Raw genomic sequence first — 18,531 nt, 5'->3', positions numbered from 1 at the left:
TCCGAGATATCAAGAAGAGTGTTCCTGCCTGGAGATGCATGGAGATGCACCGGGGACTTTTCCTGACTCTTGTACAATAGTGAGGCTGACTTGCCTATTCAGAAAACCAGGTGAAGTGTGCTGCAAGTGAGTACTAGTGAGTAAATAAAGACTAATGAATTTTTTGTTGGGACAATTATGTTTATTGAGTAGACATGTTAAAGGGCTTAAACTAATGTGGGAAGCACCCCCTGATTCCATCCATTTGTCCATGTTTTATTGCAAACATCATGATTTTCAAATTAAGTATACAACGCGTAACCCTAGTTGTCTGTTGAGATTACGATGATCCCTGAGTTGTAGGTAAAAGGCTTGAGTTTAATGAACACTAGCTGCTGACTAATTAGGACAGATGCATTGTTTGTTGAAACCAGTTACCAGATAATAGAATCAGGGTGTCTTTTCACACAGAGTTCATTGTCATTACCAACTAGGGCAAGGGGTTCTCACAACAGTGTTGGCATCTTTGGCTGTCTTGTCCTGCACACACAAAATACTCAAATTGCTGGGTGATTTTGCACATGTTACTGTATGTTTAAAGTGTGGATGCAATTATTTACAATTGCTTATATTCAAGAACATTTACACTATGGGCTTTTTGTGTGCAAAATTCTGTTTTCGCGCAAACCTTTCAGGCAAAACCGATTTCCTTTTGTTGAAATGGTTTTGAAGATAATCAAGTCTATCTATATATAATCGATTCTAATCACAAATCAAAATTTTACAACACTGGTGTTTGACAGTAAAGTTGAAGAAGAGTTCAGCATTGTTTATATGTCATTAAATATAAAATTTGCTGATGATTATTACCTTATGTTCTGGAGTATAAGTCACGCCAGAGTATAAGTAGCACTGCTTTCTTTATGATCAGCTCTCGAATTTGGGATTTTGTATGCTTTATTGTAGTGTATATTTTATTATATGGCCGCGACGCTACGCGTACTCTGATTGGCTGATTGCGGGTCAGATATTTTCCCATATCCACACTGGTTACCATGACAATCAGTCTGCAACCCGTATTTTCGTCACAAACCAGGAAGCTAAAAGCACGATTCAAAAAACGAAGTCAGACATGAACGTAATCCATAAATATCTAAACAGCATTGAAAAAAACACAGATTGTTAGCTTACCTGCTAACAATAGGACCAACTGTTCGCAAGTTCTTCATGGAGGTGAAGAAAGTGAATGAGTCCAACACTGTCGGCAGCATATTCGGGTGATACTGTAAGTTTGCCTGTTTTTATATATAATAGCCATATAATAAACAAATTATTAAGCTCGTTTGCTCAGTCTGTACGGGGCTATCAGACCTCGCTGTTTTTCGCATCTCGCTAACGCTCGGCCCATACTAACACCTTGGTCTGATATTTCCCAGACAGACCTCTCACTCGGTTAATAATCCTTTATTATTGGCATTTAATCTTTTATTATTAGATTTTATTTTGTGTAGTGCGTTGATTCCTGGGAAAGTCCAATATGAATAGTTCTTCTAAGTATTATTTTAGAACTAGCATGTGACTTTTCAGTGCACTGTAAAACCCAATGAGTTACTTGAACTCAGACCATTTGAGGAAACCAATTGCCTTCAAAACCATTTGAGTTTGCCAACTTAAATAAAATAATTTTCGAAAATTTAATTGTTAAAGTTTTAGTACCGGAACAATTTATAGTTAATTAAACTAATGTAAATCTAGTTTGCTTTTCAATAAAAAAAAAAGTGACAAATAAATTTCTGCCTAAAAAAATTGCATTGTAGTTTGGATTAAATTTTTGGATGCTTTCTTTGGTTTACTTGTTGACAATAATCTGCTTTCTAAAAAAATATAAAAGGACTACAAATGAATGAAAATGCCAAATGGCAGCCCATGAACAGAACTTGCAGTTTTTTCGCAATGGTATGAACTCAACTTAACTTAAAATGAGTGAATGGAATTGGGTTAATTTATTTAATGGAAATGAGTGACTATAACTTTTTTCAAAGTTTGAGTTACATTAACTTAATTGTTGTATTAAAATGGAGTGTTCAGTTTAAGTGATATAAGTCCTAGTAGAGTATAGGACCCCTCAAACTAGTTTAAAAAAGACTGGAAAATACAGCAATCCAGGTTGATTTAACATTTTTAACAACTCCAACTCTACAACCAGACCTTTCATGAAAGCATGACCAAAGACTTGCTTTTATTGGTCCCGCACTGTTCATTATTAGTGAACCAGCTGGTCTGATGAGTAGATTTTGATTCCCAACTTCTGTGGTGAGTTTTTAAACCACATACTGAGGCACCCGCATATTTGTCAGAAACCCTGTTCTCTCTGTAGTGGCAGCGACTGCATATGATCACAAAGCAGTCATTTCTTCTTCTAGTCCCACTTAGTGTCCACTGCGATTGCTCAGACAATTTGCCTGTATCCAAAGGGAACGTATTTAAAACCTTGATCAATAGTTGGTAATCAAACAGATATGGGTTATAGCTCCAGATAAGCTCCCGGTGCGCTTGCAGGCCTCTTCTCTTGGGCCTAAAGCTTAATGAAATTGAGCATAAATCCTTAGACTCTCTCTCTCTCACACCCTTTCCAAAACTCTGTTTCATCCCATTCCAAAAGCAATCTACACTTTCCCCATGAGTCAGCACTTACCGTGTCCAGAAGCGAAGCAGGGGAAATTGCCATTTGAAGAGCTGTTTGACTTCCCTCTCTCTGATCCGGCCCTCTGCCCACACTCAACGCTGACTTCATTTTGCAGCAATATGGACTTTGTGGTATCTCATATTAGATAAATAAACTTGGCTCTCCCTCGGCCGCTAAAACCCCCTCACTGGTGGCCAAGTGCTTTTCCTAACAAGTGATTTGCTTTTGGAATTTGAAGGCAAAGAGGACCATGGCTGGAAAGTCCATACAAAACCTTAATGAGATATTGTGCTTGGCTGCAATGCAGAGCTCATTCTCCTTGCTGTTTCTTGTCCTTTTGCTCTTGTGTGGCTCACAGATGGCTTGAGCTCTGGAAGGACCCCCTTCCTGCCTTCAAATAGGCATCCGTGCAGATGGCCCGTCAGCAGCGCATTGTGCAGATAAGCTGTATCGCCTGGTGCTCGCAGCATCAATGCAAACGTCCAATCATGTGGTATATTCAGATTAAGAAGCAGTGGGATAGCGGTGTGGGAAATGCCATTATACCCTCTTTGCTGGTAGTGCCAGTAGGTATCACTGTATGCAGGTGGTGTAAGTCATGTAGTGACTGTATTGGGGGAGCACTCTGCACAATTAAATGCATCTTACATATCCATTCCTTAGGGCTGGGCGATATTACCTAAAATTCATATTCTATATAAATTTAATCTCTTCATGGTAATGGTATATATTGTGACATAAACTTAAGTGTAAAAGTTATGATGGAAGTGTTACTGAATGGTTTATATAGTCCCTTAGTGAAGCTAAATTGATAAAACATTAAAACAACAACCACAAAAAACAAATACAGATACATTTATTGTGCAGACCTCAAAACTACAGCTACAATTTTCCTGGAGGTACATCTAAGATGCAAGCCTACATTTTGATGTTTTGGTGAAAAGATTAAATACATTAGTTATGTTGGGTCAGTGGCTGAAGTTTGATCTCTTGAACACTAGATGGCACACCCACTGTGAATACATGAACAGTTTTCAGGACAGAGGCACATCCTCATTTCCAAAACGCAACAAGAAACCCAATAAATAAATAAATAAATAAATAAAAGCACTTAATTTACTCATATTTGAAGTCAGTCTGGGTAAATCATCGTTCCCTAGTTGATTTTTGTCTTTCTGCACCTGGTTAACCCTCTGGAGCCGACGCCATCATACACAACAGCTAAGACCAATCTTTACTAAATTATAAATAACTTTTTAATGATATGAGATAGAAACTTACTTTTTTTTTTTGCTGAAAAGTTAACTCCGTGGATGTTCGAGCTCGCCATCAGCCATCTTTGTACTCCCCATAGAAGCTGTGCGATGACGTGCGCAATGTGAATGTCCAATCAGAATTGGTTCACCGTCACATGGTTTTCCAAAATCCAATCGTAGGGCAGATTTGCCTCATGTGAAAAGCCAAAGATTGTTTTCAGGAGTGATATGTTACTAGTTGGCTCGTTTGAATAGCCCCCTGGGTGCTCCAATGACTACATACTATTAGTACATACTCAGTATGCCCTGAGCCATTACGCACAGCGATCAGTGAAAGCAGGAGCAGATGGAGAGCCTCTGATGACAGTCTCACATGCTCAAACAAAGTGTGTAACTATCAGGATTGCTCCACTAGTTTGCATGTGAATGTTAATGGATAACTCTGTTGCTTTCTCTGCGTAAAGCACTGTTTACCATATCAATGGACAACAAAATGCATAGACCATTTTGTATATATTGTTCAAAATGTGCATTTGTGTTTATTGCTTGAACCTTTTTGTTGTACAGTCTTTCACACAAGACCTCAAATTATCTTTATAAAGTGTCAAAACAGTTGTTTATTATAGCTTGTTGTGTGTTTTGAATAAATGTGTGTGGAAAATTGTTTTTTGCTTTACCTTTTCCTTCCTTATTTATAAAAAGGAACAAAAAACACAACAAAAGCATATATATTATGAAAGCACAGGTTGTCCTGAAAAAAAGAGACATAAAACTTGATTGTGGTATGCAGGGAGAGCTGTTAACAGCAATAATAAAATATTTATGTCAGGCGAGTGAACTGTCCAAAAAATGCCCACGGACCCCGGTTAAAAAAAAAAAATCTTGTGTTATTTGGCGCTTTCTCAAATGTCTGAGTCAGGTCATGACAGAGTGTCGCCTCCACCTGGAGCATCTGCTGAAATAAATCAACAATGGCTTTGCGGTGTTCAGTGGACTTTGATGTGATAAATTTAATCAAAAATGATTTACAAAGAATGTAAGTTAATGTGAAAGGAGGTCTATAATCAAAAATACAACCCCAATTCCAATGAAGTTGGGACGTTGTGAAAAGTGTAAATAAAACAGAATACAATGATTTGCAAATCCACTTCAACTTATATTCAGTTGAATACACCACAAAGACAAGATATTTAATGTTCAATCTGAGAAACTTTATTGTTTTTGTGCAAATATTTGCTCATTTTGAAATGGATGCCTGCAACACATTTCAAAAAAGCTGGGACAGTGGTATGTTTACCACTGTCTAAAATGTAAATAAAAACAGAATACAATGATTTGCAAATCCTCTTCAACCTATATTCAATTGAATACACCACAAAGACAAGATATGTAATGTTCAAACTGATAAACTTTATTGTTTTTGTGCAAATATTTGCTCATTTTGAAATGGATGCCTGCAACGCGTTTCAAAAAAGCTGGGACAGTGGTATGTTTACCACTGTGTTACATCACCTTTCCTTCTAACAACACTCAATAAGCATTTGGGAACTGAGGACACTAATTGTTGAAGCTTTGTTGGTGGAATTATTTCCCATTGTTGCTTGATGTATAACTTCAGTTGTTCAACAGTCCGGGGTCTCTGTTGTCGTATTCTGCACTTCATAATGCGCCACACATTTTCAATGGACGACAGGTCTGGACTGCAGGCAGGCCAGTCTAGTACCCACATTCTTTTACTACGAAGCCACACTGTTGTAACACGTGCAGAATGTGGCTTGACATTGTCCTGCTGAAGTAAGCAGGGACGTCCCTGTAAAAGATGTTGCTTGGATGGCAGCATGTGTTGCTCCAAAACCTGGATGTACCTTTTAGCAGTGATGGTGCCATCACAGATGTGTAAGTTGCCCATGCCATGGGCATTTTCACATAAAACAAACGCAATAACAACGTCTAAAAACCCAGTTAATATATCCAAGAGAGTTTTAGGCACAAGTATACAAAGAGTTTTATGTTGCGATGTTAATGCTGTTGTCCGTGTGCAACGGTTTAAGTGCAGCCTGATCAGAGCGTCTCAGTGCAGTTCTCAGTGTTAATGACAGCACGCCTTTTTTGTTTGGACCCGGAAGTTGAAAATTACATGATGCGTTACATCACACTTAACAACCGGATTGCAGCTGTTGTACGCCAAACTTTGTGCACAACGTGATAGTAAATGAGTTCACTGACATTACCCAGTAGCAAATTAAAAACATCCATGTTGGATATAAAATCCAGCAACAGAGATGTGCGCCCCCTTTTACCTTCAGAATTGCTTTAAATCTGTGTGACACATATTCATTAAGGTGCTATAAAACATTCCTCAGAAATTCTATTCCATATTGACATGAGAGCATCACACAGGCGCCGCACAGCCACAGCCATCAGCAACCTGAATTTTTGATGAGGCAGAACGGATCCATAATTTCATCTTAATTATGCCAAATTCTGACCCTAATGTAAACTTGTCACAGTAGAAATCAAGACTCATCAGCCCAGGCAGCGCTTTTCCAATCTTCCATTGTACAGTTTTAGCTGACGGGAGTGGCACTCAGTGTGGTTTGCTGATGTAGCTCATCTCCTTCAAGGTTCAACCTGTCCGGCATTCAGGGATGCTTTTCTACATGCCTTGGTTGTAACAAGTGGTAATTCGGCTGTATCCTTTCTATCAACTTTTTTTTTGCCCAAAAAATCACCACTCAGAGGATGTTTCTTTTGCAAACCATTCTCTGCAGATTATAGAGATGGTTGTACATGACAATTCCACCGCATCAGCAATTTCAGAAATGTACTCAACAAAAAATAGAAATGCAACACTTTTGCTTTCATTCCCCCTTGTCACCCATTGAAGTAAAAGACTTCCTCTATGCACACAAAAGCCTTAATCCTCTTAAAATGTGTTTGTGCAGTCCGTGTTTGTGTTTCACCTTTGCCAAGATCATCCATCCACCTGGCTGCTGTGGCATATCAAGATGCTGATTAAACAGCATGATTATTGTACATGTGTGTCTTGGACCGGTCACAGTAAAAGGCCACTCTGAAATGTACAGGTTTATCACATAAGAACACACACAATGGCATACATTTTGTTGGAGTCTTTAATTGCCTTCCTGACTGCAGGAATGCCCACCAAGCTGCTGACTGTGAACTGAAAATTTAGGGATAGACTGATAATCGGCTCGGTCGATTATTGGCTGAGTTTCGGCCCGGCCGATTATCGCTCTACCCCTACAGAGCACCCAGAGTGATTATCAGATGATGCAGATTATCGCCTCAGACAATTATCACTCTATCCCTACAGAGTACCCAGAGGGATTATTGGCCAATGCCGATTATCAGCCAAACCGATTACCGGTCCATCCCTACAGAGCACCCAGAGGGATTATCTCTCGATGCAGATTATCGGCTCAACCGATTACCGGTCTATCCCTACAGAGCACCCAGAGGGATTATTGGCCAATCCCGATTATCGGCCCAGCCGATTACCAGTCCATCCCAGAGTACCCAGAGTGATTATCACCTGATGCAGATTATCGGCCTAGGCGATTATCAGTCTATCCCTAACACAACCATAACCCACCTCCAACCACCTCCAACCAATCTCTCAACTGCAGACCGTGTGTAATCAAGCCAGTCTAGAACCACCACATCTGGCTTTTTCGTCTAATAATCTCTTTTCAACATCAACATGCACATTTAGTTTATTGTGACACCTGTGCAATAATCAAGATGTTTAAGTGACATTTTGGATGCATTGCCTGCATAGACGAAATCTTAGATCTTTTACTCCAGCCCCTGACAAATGTGAGCATGTGTTGCATTTATATTTTTGTTGAAAATAATTAAACCTGTAAATGTGGAACCAACAACCATGCCATATTTAAAGTCATTTTAGCCAATTCTGCTACCCAATAATTTGCATCCCTTTTTACCAAAATTGGAGCAACTTTAACTTTTGACCCCTGTTCAAACTGACAGTGACCTTTGTCACCATTCTTGCTGTTTTTATCCTGTAACTCCATAGAATTCAGTCACAGATAGTCCAAACTATACATTTTTGGAATCTTTATGATCAGGCAAATAATGTGGAATATTTTTCAATATGATTGGAGCATCTTTTAATTTTGACCTCTCTGTAATTCTTCAATTGACCCCAACCTGACCACCAATTGAAAAGTCAAGTGGCCAATCGTTTTTTTCAAAAGAGGACTGTCTCAGGAGTATTTCTGTCGAATTTGATGCTTTTATCACCATTTGCATGATTGTTTCACTTATCTGCTGCACTATGAAATAAATGTCTAAATTAAACCAAAAAAAATATAACAGTTGGATCGTATTGCACCAAAATGACACAAACTTAATTGTAACAAGTTTCATCTTTGAATCACATTGCAGCCTACGTATCTAGATGTGCATCTTATTATGTATAGCTTAATGTTGCATGTGGCTACTGGGCAATATGTGCTCTTTACTTGGGAAAATGTTATTGTTAGAAATCAGACTGGAGAAACTAAGTTGTTACCAGTTGAAATTTGAGAGAATAACTTTTTTTTTTTAATGGTACACGCTGATGTTCTTCTTGATTGGAGTCTTCACCTGACAGTTGGAGACGGTTTGAAGGGTTAGGTGGTGTGCTGTGTGCTGTTTTTGCAGCGGTAATGCATCTCTGGAACTGCAGTGTGGCGTGAGTTTGGCAGCAGGCTGCAGTGCTGCAGTCCTCACCCTCGTCTCTGCAGTGAACACACACACACACACACACATTACAGGTGCAAATGACTTCCAGAGAGGCACGTCTAAAGGTTAGGGATGTGCCATTTAATTCATTAGAGCATGTTAAATGATTTGATGAGAAACACAGTTTGATGCCAGCAGCAGCAACAGCAAAGGCAGCGTCGGTTAGCGGTTGTGTGGGTGGTTATGACTTCCAGAGGACAAATCCTCTGTGTGTTTTTGGTGAACCTGCTTCGATTCAAGCCAACATGCAAATATCTGCACAGAAAATATCAAAATCCTGCTGAGATGCTAAACGCTACGTGCTAAGCGTGAGTGTGCTACCATAGGTTTAGCATTTCTGAAAATGTCAGGAACTGAATAAATCCATGACTGAGTTGTTTTTTGAAGCTGATCCAGTTTGCTGACATTGTGAAAAAATTTTCTTTGGTAATGTAGGTGGACGTGCGTGAGACAGGGGGTGGTGACCCTCATTACACCGCCTGCCAGATGGCTCAACAGCACACTGTGAGTCGACCTGTTAGCGTGGACTCAAACAGGCATTCAGACAAATACACGCTATGTGACAGCACAGGAGTGAGTGCTTCTGTTTGCTCAGATTCTGCGTTGGGCTTGAACAGCGTAAATGTGGAGGAGTGATTGAGTTTGTCCGTCCCAGCCAGTTTGTGCAGACAACAGCTTAAAAGCAATAAATGCTAACTCATACTTGTGCAAGATGTCCGCCAAAATAGTTGTGCTGTTGTTGTTGCCATGTTGGCAGCGCTGATTCTGGCTACGTCATGATGAATCCATAAATTAAAAAAAAAGGTGGAGTATGGGTAACTCAGTGTGCGATAAAAGAAGGCTGTACACGCCCCTGTCTTCGAGTTCAAACTCAGCAAGCTAACAGGCTAGCAGTTTAATTCAATTCATTTTTTTTAATGTAGTTCCAAATCACAACAAAGCTGCATCAAGGTGCTTCAAATGGATAGGGTCTAACCTCACCGACCCCCCTGGAGCAAGCACACAGGTGACAGTGGTGAGGAAAGACTCCCTCTGATTTTACTGAGGAAGAAACCTGAAGCAGACCAGACTCAGTGGAGTGGCCCACTGTTTAGGTCATTCTAACAGCTGCAATTTTTTTTAAACATGGGAAAAAAACAAACAGAAGAAACAGAAACAGAAAAAACAACAACAACAAAAGAGCAATAAAAACAGAGTCCATTATTGAAACAAAGAACTGTTCATCTTGGTGGGCAGCACGGTGACTTAGTGGTTAGCACTGTTGCCTCATAGCAAGAGTGTCATGGGATCGATTTCCATCCGTGGCATTTCTGTGTGGAGTTTGCACTTTCTCCCCGTGTTTACATGGGTTTGCGACTTCCTTCCACATCCAAAGACATGCAGGTTAGCTGAACTGGAAACTAAATATTCCCTAAGTGCGTGTGCGGGTGTGAATATCTTTATTTGTCAATATGTGGCCCTGCAACAGACTGATGTCCAGTCCAGGGTGTACCCTGCCTCATACCCTATAACTGCTGGGATAGTTTCCAGCTCCCCATGACCCAATCTTGGATAAGCGGTTGAAAATGAGTGTGTGTGTGAGTCCGTGTTGGTGCTTAGTCTCTGTTTCCAGGTCTTGAATCGGTAGGGCGGCCTGAGGTCAGTCCAGCACCCAAGGGTGTAGGGCCAACTAGACCTGTGCTTCATGAACAGACCCAGAATTTAGATGTAGTGAGGCTGAGACCTGTTTTGGTGGAACAGGAGGAAACATACGTCATACTACACTGATATGCTAGCCATACAAGAGGGAGAATAGATGCATCTTTATTCTGGACAAACCTTGGTTTGGGTGATTATTAATTTATATTTTTGAGGACTGCACGGTGATTGTTACACTGTCTTGGTTCGGTGTTGACATATGGCCAAAACTATGGCCAAAATGCACCATAAAAATGAATAAATAAATTAAAAATAAAATTCCAGACCCACTAGGATACTTTACACTGAGATCACCTTATGAAAGTGAAAAATGGTAAGTCCAAAAAATAAATAAATAAATAAAAAATTCACACCTGTGCCAATGTAGCTGCATAAAGTTGTGTATGATGACAGCGCAAAAAAATTAATTTTGCTGAGAGTAAAGTGGTTGGAAATAAGGGCCTGGTCACATGGCATAACAGCGATAGTAAGGGAGCGAAGTAAAAAAAGTCACAAAGTCACAAATCGTTGACAAAAAATGGACGAAAGAGCCGGCACATCTCCCATCACCGAAAAGCCTGCGAGTCCAGAGTGTGCATAAAAGAACGAAACAAAACCAAAACTAACAAAAGAAAAACAAAGCGAATGGCGACCTTGATGCTTTAAACAAAATCAAAACAAAACATTCATGATGACGTGACTTGACAGCGGGTATCAGACTGAGCACCAACCTGTGATCATTTCTGCAGCCAATGTGCGCTCTCCACAGCACCTGCAGGTGCGTGAGTGTTTTTGTGAGACCTGTTGTCTTGACAACAGGTCAACAGGTCTGTCCTCACAAAAACAACATGTGAGCACATGCACGTCTCAGTCGCCGTCTGTGGCTGGAACGTTCCAGCCACAGATGGCGTGCGAACATGCGTGAATAGTTAAAGTACTTGATAAAACGTTCTTGCCGCTATTGTTTCTATATGACAACGTTGCTTTTTGTCCCACATGTGGACGAGTCACATTCAGCTCGTCCGATCTTTAGTTATTGATCCGTTCAGATATCGTCAATGTTCGTGCAAGACTTTGGACTTGGGAGGTTGGATGAATTTGGATGTCAGTGAAACGGAACACTGACGGTACGGGAACTACGCAAACAATGAGGAACCGTCAAGACAGAAGCAAACGGAATACAGATGAATTGAGGTTATCGTCAAGATTCGTCCACATTTTTCAACAGTTTGAAAATACTGATGAAGCGCCACCTACAGGAACGAAGCTGGACGACGGTTAAACGATGTCTCCGAAAGTCAATGTAAGTCCAGATTTCTTGTTTCATTTTGGCTTTGGTGTCCTTCGTTAGTGCCGTGTGACCAGGGCCTAAGATGGAGAGAGAGAGAGAGAGATAGAGAGAGAGAGAGAGAGAGAGAGAGAGAGAGAAAACTCATTTTGTAGTCAGACCAGCTGAGGATGAAGCTGGAAGACAGGAGGCCAAACCCACCCCGAAAAATACAGATCAACATCTTAGCAAGTCATACAGCCTTCTGCAGCTCTGAACAGCTGCCAACAACACACACACACACACACACACACACACAAGGCTGGCAGACAAAGCCGATGCTGCAAGCAAAACTGGAACAGAGGGGATGGAGGGGCAGGTGGGCGGGGCAAACTGAAGGGTAGAATGCAAGGGAGAGTGACAAGGGGAGGGGCAAGATGGGGGGGACAGAATATATGAAAACCAAGGGGGGGAGGGGATAAAGGGAAGATTAGAGGAGGAGGGAGCATGTGAAGATGAATGAGTACAAAAAAGAAAAATCAGACAGAGGAAAAAGAAAGAATAATGAGATAAGACAAAGCGGAACCACAGGAAAATTTCAAAAAAGATGTTGAGAATCACAACAGAGCGATCAGGAATGTAAAATTAAAATTAAATGTCAAGAAGAAGGAAGAAAAGACACCAGTTCCGTGTTGAGGTCTTGGCTTCTATCCAAGCTGAAGATGTGAGTGAGGTGATGATGTCATCATCCGGAAGTGGTCGCCGTTATTCATTAAAGCTTGATTGGCACTGGGGCTTAGCCAATTAGGTTGCAGATTGTGACAATCACATTGTGCTGTATGTGCTGCAGAGCCATGATTTTTACAGTAACAGAGTGTTACACACTCCATGCATCCCAGCATGCACCTCTATCTGCCCAAACAGGCACCAGTCATAGTCCTTATACCTTCAAGGAATGTTTCATTATCCACAATTTTGGGCAAAAAAGCAAAATATTGTTTGATCGATTAATCTGCCAGATTAACGCCAGTTTTCCAGAATCAGCATCGGTCAGTTAAAATGCTCACGAGGCTGATTAAACAATAAATGCATGCAGACACTACGGAACGGAATGAAAAGCATGAAACATCTGCTGGTCCTCACTGCCAGAGCACAGCGTGGAGCCAGAGAGAACATTTCAGTCAAACTGAGCAAAAAGTGACGAGACACAGAACGCGGTGGTCAAATGATATCATGGCCTCCACTTAAAGCTGTTCGTTGTGTAAGTGTTTCACAGCAGTTAAGCTGTAAAACACAAATAAAAGCATTTTTCCTTCTTTCAGCAGCTGGCTATGCCACTCCAGTGCGTAGGCACCAGCAGAGCCTGACCGATACTGATACCGATATTGGGGAGTTCAAAAATTAGGATAGTGATATAAAGAAAGCAGCTTTAACACTAGAACTACCAGGGTAGTCAATTTGATGGTTTTGAAAGTTTGACCTGTCATAACTCTGCTTAATTAAAACCATTCTCTTCCTGGCATCCTGACTTTGTCTAAATCTTTGTTCAGATTGTTCCTTTGTCTCTACTTAAAAAGAAAAAGAAGATATAAGTATTTCTACCTCTAACTACCTTTTGTATTGTATTTTTTTCCCGAGTGTCGCCTAGCAACCATCACTCAGGCGCACTGTTTGAGAAAGAAACAGCTAGCAATTCATTCTAAATTACTTCTAGACAATGATTTTCTGTAAATGAAGAATTGGAAATGCTACAAAATTTAGATGGGAGGGATTCTGGGGATGAGGGTTTTTTTTTTTGACAACTCTTGGTCCGTCGTCAGCTCCAGTGTCAGCGAGTCGGAGAGTGAGCCTCCCCCGGGTAAAAAGAGACGAGTTGTCCCGCCAGCAGGAGGTGGTGATGACACATTTTTTTTCAAGGTAGTAAAAGAGGGAGAATGCTACCCGTCAAATTGACGGCCTTGGCAGTTCTAGTAGTGTTAGAGTTCTGGGAGTCCTAGTGTGAAATAAAATGGCTGACTGGAACAACTTTTAACAATAATAACTGCAACTATTCTTGCTATTTTCACTTGTTCCTCAAGTTTCAATGCAAAACAAAACTTAAACACATAAAACCACCACAAAGTGCATTACAACGTTTTATAAAAGTTGCCACTTCATTATAAAATACCAAGACATTACAGCAGTGTGTTGTAAAAATTAGACTTGAACAGAAATATTCCGTGGTGTCAGACAGATTTTCCATCATTCTGACGATGGATAATGAGCACCAAGCTTCCCTATTCTATGGATGGATTGTGATTTATCCAACCTGCCAGGAAAGAAAAAAAAAAAAGATGTGATTGATACATCAGCCACAGCTGTCCTATTCTCTAAATAACGGTATGAAAATCTGATCAGATCAGCATACAGGAGCAGCTTGTCACTTTGTTGACAGTGCCATCTTGTGGCTGTAGATGATAATACAGCATATTTTTGAAATGTATATTACATATTATTATAACAAAGTTTTGGAGATATCAGATAATCCTGCTGTTTAGAGCATGACTGCTTCAGCAGAGGTAATCAAACAAATCATTTATATCTGAATGTGCACTCTGATTGCTCCGCTCTGCACAATTCCGATATAAGAGAAGTTACTCAGAGCATCAACAGTTTGCTCGAAGAAACCCGGCATGCATACAATCTTTTTCAGCAGTCCATAAGTGTGTGGATATCAGTTGAGACTGGAAATCAGTTTTTAACACCATGCAACAAGTTGCTTATCAAAGCACACTAGATGAAGCAGGAATGATAATCATGAAATATATATTGTCCAGTACCAACCACTGGATTGGTTCCAGGCACCCAGATATGCAGCAGTGGTACTGCTTTGTGGTTTTATGGCTACCAGCCAAATCGCACATGAAAACATGCCTGGAATGCACATCACATCAACACTTCTTATTAATTCTGACCCGCTGCCTTCATTCCTGTCTGTCCTTGAGCAGGGTTCTGCAGACATCAGGAGGCCAAACAACGTGCTTGACCCTGCTGATGTGGCCTTCATCCTCTGGCCTACTCTGGTTTGTGTAGCAACATGTTTAGTACTCCTGTGGATTGGAGATACTCACTATGACCTGATGGTGTAATGTGGTCAGATGTAATTATACTCAGGTTTGTTTTGGGTTTGGTCTAGCAATCCTTAAGTCTCCTTTCACATTGTGCAGTTTGCTGATACTTATAGCAGTACCACATTAGTAGTGCTGTGATACTGTAGCACATTATTTTGCTTTTTCCACATTTTATTATGTTACAGTCTTATTCCAAAATGGAAGAAATTCATTTTTTCCTCAAAATACGCACAATACCCCATAATGACAATGTAAAAAAAGTTTTTTTTTTCTTTTTTTTTTCTTTTTTTGGAAATCTATTCAAAAAAAAAAAAAAAAATAACTAAGGAACCAGTTGTACATAAAAAAACCCCCCTAAGAAATCACATGTACATAAGTATTCACAGCCTTTGCCATGAAGCTCAAAATTGAGCTCAGGTGCATTCTGTTTCCACTGATCATCCTTGAGATGTTTCTACAGCTGAATTGAAGTCCACCTGGGGTAAATTCAGTTGATTGGACATGATTTGGAAAGACACACACCTGTCTACATATAAGGTCCCACAGTTGACAGTGCATGTCAGAGCACAAACCAAGCATGAAGTCAAAGGAATTGTCTGTAGATCTCAAAGACAGGATAGCCTTGAGGTACCAATCTGAGGAAGGGTACAGAAACATTTCTACAGCGTTGAAGGTCCCAATTATCACAGTGACCTCCATCATCCATAAATGGAAGCGGTTTAGATCCACCAGGACTCTTCCGAGAGCTGGCTGCTTGTCTAAACTGAGTAATCTGAGGAGTAGGTCCTTAGTCAGGGAGGTGACCAAGAACCTGATGCTCACTCTGTCAGAGCACCAGTATTCCTCTGTGGAGAGAGGAGAACCTTCTAGAAGAACAACCATCTCTGCAGCAATCCACCAGTCATGGCTGTATGGTAGAGTGGCCAGATGGAAGCCACTCCTTAGTAAAATGCCCATGGCAGCCCACCTGGAGTTTGCCAAAAGGCACCTGAAGGGCTCTCAGACCATGAGAAATAAAATTCTTTGGTCTGATGAGACAAAGATTGAACTCTTAAGTCCGAGTGCCAGGCGTCATGTTTGGAGGAAATCAGGCACCATCCCTACAGTGAAGCATGGTGGTGGCAGCATCATGCTAGGTCATTCCATCTGAAATTACCCAGTTTTGAAAAAACAATCCCAGGTCACCTCTCGGCTTTATTGTGTCAGTTTTATGTATTAATCACATTCCAAACTTATGGTGAAATGCCAAATATTAGGTCTGTATCTTGAAAACTTTTGAAGTTACAGCTTTTGGAAATTTTTGTGAATTTTTCACATATGAAAACGGTGTTTTCTACCAACTTTGCACATTAATAATGGGCTCCCTATATGCCTCACAGCTTTGAAACTGCTCATGCCAGGCTAACGTTTGGTGTAGAGTTGGGAAATTGTGGCATCACCTGGGGTGATGAAAATTACCATATTTTGACACTTTTTAAAAAATATAATTTTTGAGCTCAACTATAAATTTTGTCAGAACAACTTGATGTATCATTTATATGTGTGAATATGTTCCATTATATCACAAGCCTTACAGAAAGTTCTATAGCCATAGCTCGTGTATTTCTTTGATTTTGAACTAATCAAAGATATGAAGGACATGTACAATTTTGGGTTTTCTACCATTTTTGAGGCCTTTGTGAAAGGCAGATCACACTAGATACACCAAACCTGCCAACATTTACAAACTCTACACCAAAAGGTACCCTGGCATGAGTACTTTCAAAACTGTGAGGCATATAGGGAGCTCATTATTAATGTGCAAAGTTGGTGGAAAACACTGTTTTCATGATATGTGAAAAATTCACAAAAAATTTCAAAGGCTGTAACTTCAAATGTTTGCAAGATACAGACCTAATATTTGGCATGTCACCATAACTTTGTAATAGAAATAACATATCAAACTGAGAGAACAGAAATGAGGGGTGACCTAGGAGCTTCTGGGTGACTTGAGATGGAATGACCATGTTGTGGGAATGTTGTTCAGTGGCAGGAACTAGGAGACTAGTTAGGATTGAGGGAAAGATGAATGCAGCAATGTACAGAGACATCCTGGAAGAAAACCTGCTCCACAGCGCTCTTGACCCCAGACTGAGGGATGGTTTTTCACATTGTTATTATGGGGTATTGTGTGTAGAATTTTGAGGGCAAAAATTAATTTCATCTACAAGGTCTATTAGAAAAGTATTCAACCTTATTATTTTTTTCAAAAACCATATGGATTTGATTCATATGTTTTTACGTCAGCCAAGCTTGAACCTTCGTGCGCATGCGTGAGTTTTTCCATGCCTGTCAGTTGCGTCATTCGCCTGTGGGCAGGCTTTGAGTGAGCACTGGTCCACCCCTCTCATCGTTGTTTCATTGCGAGGAAATGGCGGAATGATTTGGGCTTTTTTTCCCATCAGAATTTTTTCAGAAACTGTTAGAGACAGGCAGCTGGAAACCATTCAGAAAATTTATCTGGCTTTCGGTAAACATTTTATGGGCTTCACAGAAAATAAGGAGTGTTACTACAGCTTTAAGGACGCTCCACAATGGCGCGCGCCGCGCTCCGAGCCGCCATCGAGATGCAGAAAACACCACATCATTTCTAAACGGATGGCTGTGTGGAGCCGGGACCGTCGTGAGCAATTTCTCTGGTTATCACAAGAGCTGGACATTAGCCATTTTCCGGCAGATTTCACTTTTAACAAGAGATTTTGTCATGGAAAGCCGCGTGGAGGCTTCGCGCGTCACGACCGATTCGCTGATGAAGCAAGACAAAGGAACACCTCCGTTTCGGAGTGTTAGAGGACAAGTTGGGACATGCCTATCTCGGCTTTCAGTGCTTACCAATCGAGTGAGTATAAGAGAAATTGTGGCGAGCTGGGCTTGTCCCAACTTGTTTGCTCAGAATGGTGGCAAATGATGCCGTGATAGCAAAGTGTGTCTAAGATTTTGTAGTTTTATATTTGAAAAAGGTAATGTTAACAAAAGTAAATCCAAGACTCTGCAGGTCTTTTGAAATGAAACAGGTGTTGGATGTAGTTATTGTTTTTGCACGTTCAAAATTGACTACAAATTTGTAATGCAAAGCAAAATAAAATAAATAATTCAAGATTTTATTGTGTTTTTTAATCTATTTTAAGACCCACAACTTGAGCCAATTTAGAGGCCTTTACAGATCTATGCTCAAACACACAGAGATCACATTATTTTAAAAAAATATATTTTTTAACATTTTGCATGCGCATTCGAGAATGTGCAATACTCCTAGGGCACGGACGTTGTGTCCTGGGGAGGCTGTACTCCTTATCTCTTGTGTCCAGCTTTGATGGTTTTGCACCAGGACGGCAGCAGCACAAGCTAAGGTCTGGTGCAGAAAATAAGGAAGCTTGTTGAGGGCAGCTTTTGTTAGTACTGCACATTGCTGGTGTCAAATGTGCAGAACAGATTTTGTTCTTGTCTCATTTCATAAAACGTCATCCTCTGTGTTAGTTTAAACTATTGAAGGCAGTTGTTTATTCACTGGGCGATGGTTTTGACTTATTTTGGCAGCGGTCCCCTGCTGCTGCAGCAGTGTAAAACTACACACAACATTAAGTGTGCAGTTCAGTTAATGTATGACGTGTGCAATTAAGTGAAAAACAGTGCACAAGAAGAAGAAGCCACAGTGGGCAAAACTGTTTCTCTTCTTTTGACACGTAAATATGACAGTCTCTCTCTTCTTTGTGCATGTAAAAACTGGCAGCTATTAAAAAAAACACA

General features: G+C 40.5%; 1 long non-coding RNA gene across 1 annotated transcript; it reads left to right on the top strand.

The window, feature by feature from the left end:
- Nucleotides 1-423: 423 nt before the first annotated feature.
- On the top strand, nucleotides 424-15,634 carry LOC117532338. The gene is made up of 3 exons (XR_004566841.1): nucleotides 424-434; nucleotides 8,135-8,138; nucleotides 15,469-15,634. It is a non-coding gene; the product is annotated as an uncharacterized LOC117532338 (long non-coding RNA).
- The last annotated feature ends 2,897 nt before the right edge of the window (nucleotides 15,635-18,531 follow it).

The sequence above is a fragment of the Thalassophryne amazonica genome, chromosome 2 (genome assembly GCF_902500255.1).
Source record: "Thalassophryne amazonica chromosome 2, fThaAma1.1, whole genome shotgun sequence".
NCBI lineage: Eukaryota > Metazoa > Chordata > Actinopteri > Batrachoidiformes > Batrachoididae > Thalassophryne > Thalassophryne amazonica.
The sequence above is the reverse complement of the archived record's forward strand: the minus strand, read 5'-3'. Positions and strand labels throughout refer to the sequence as shown.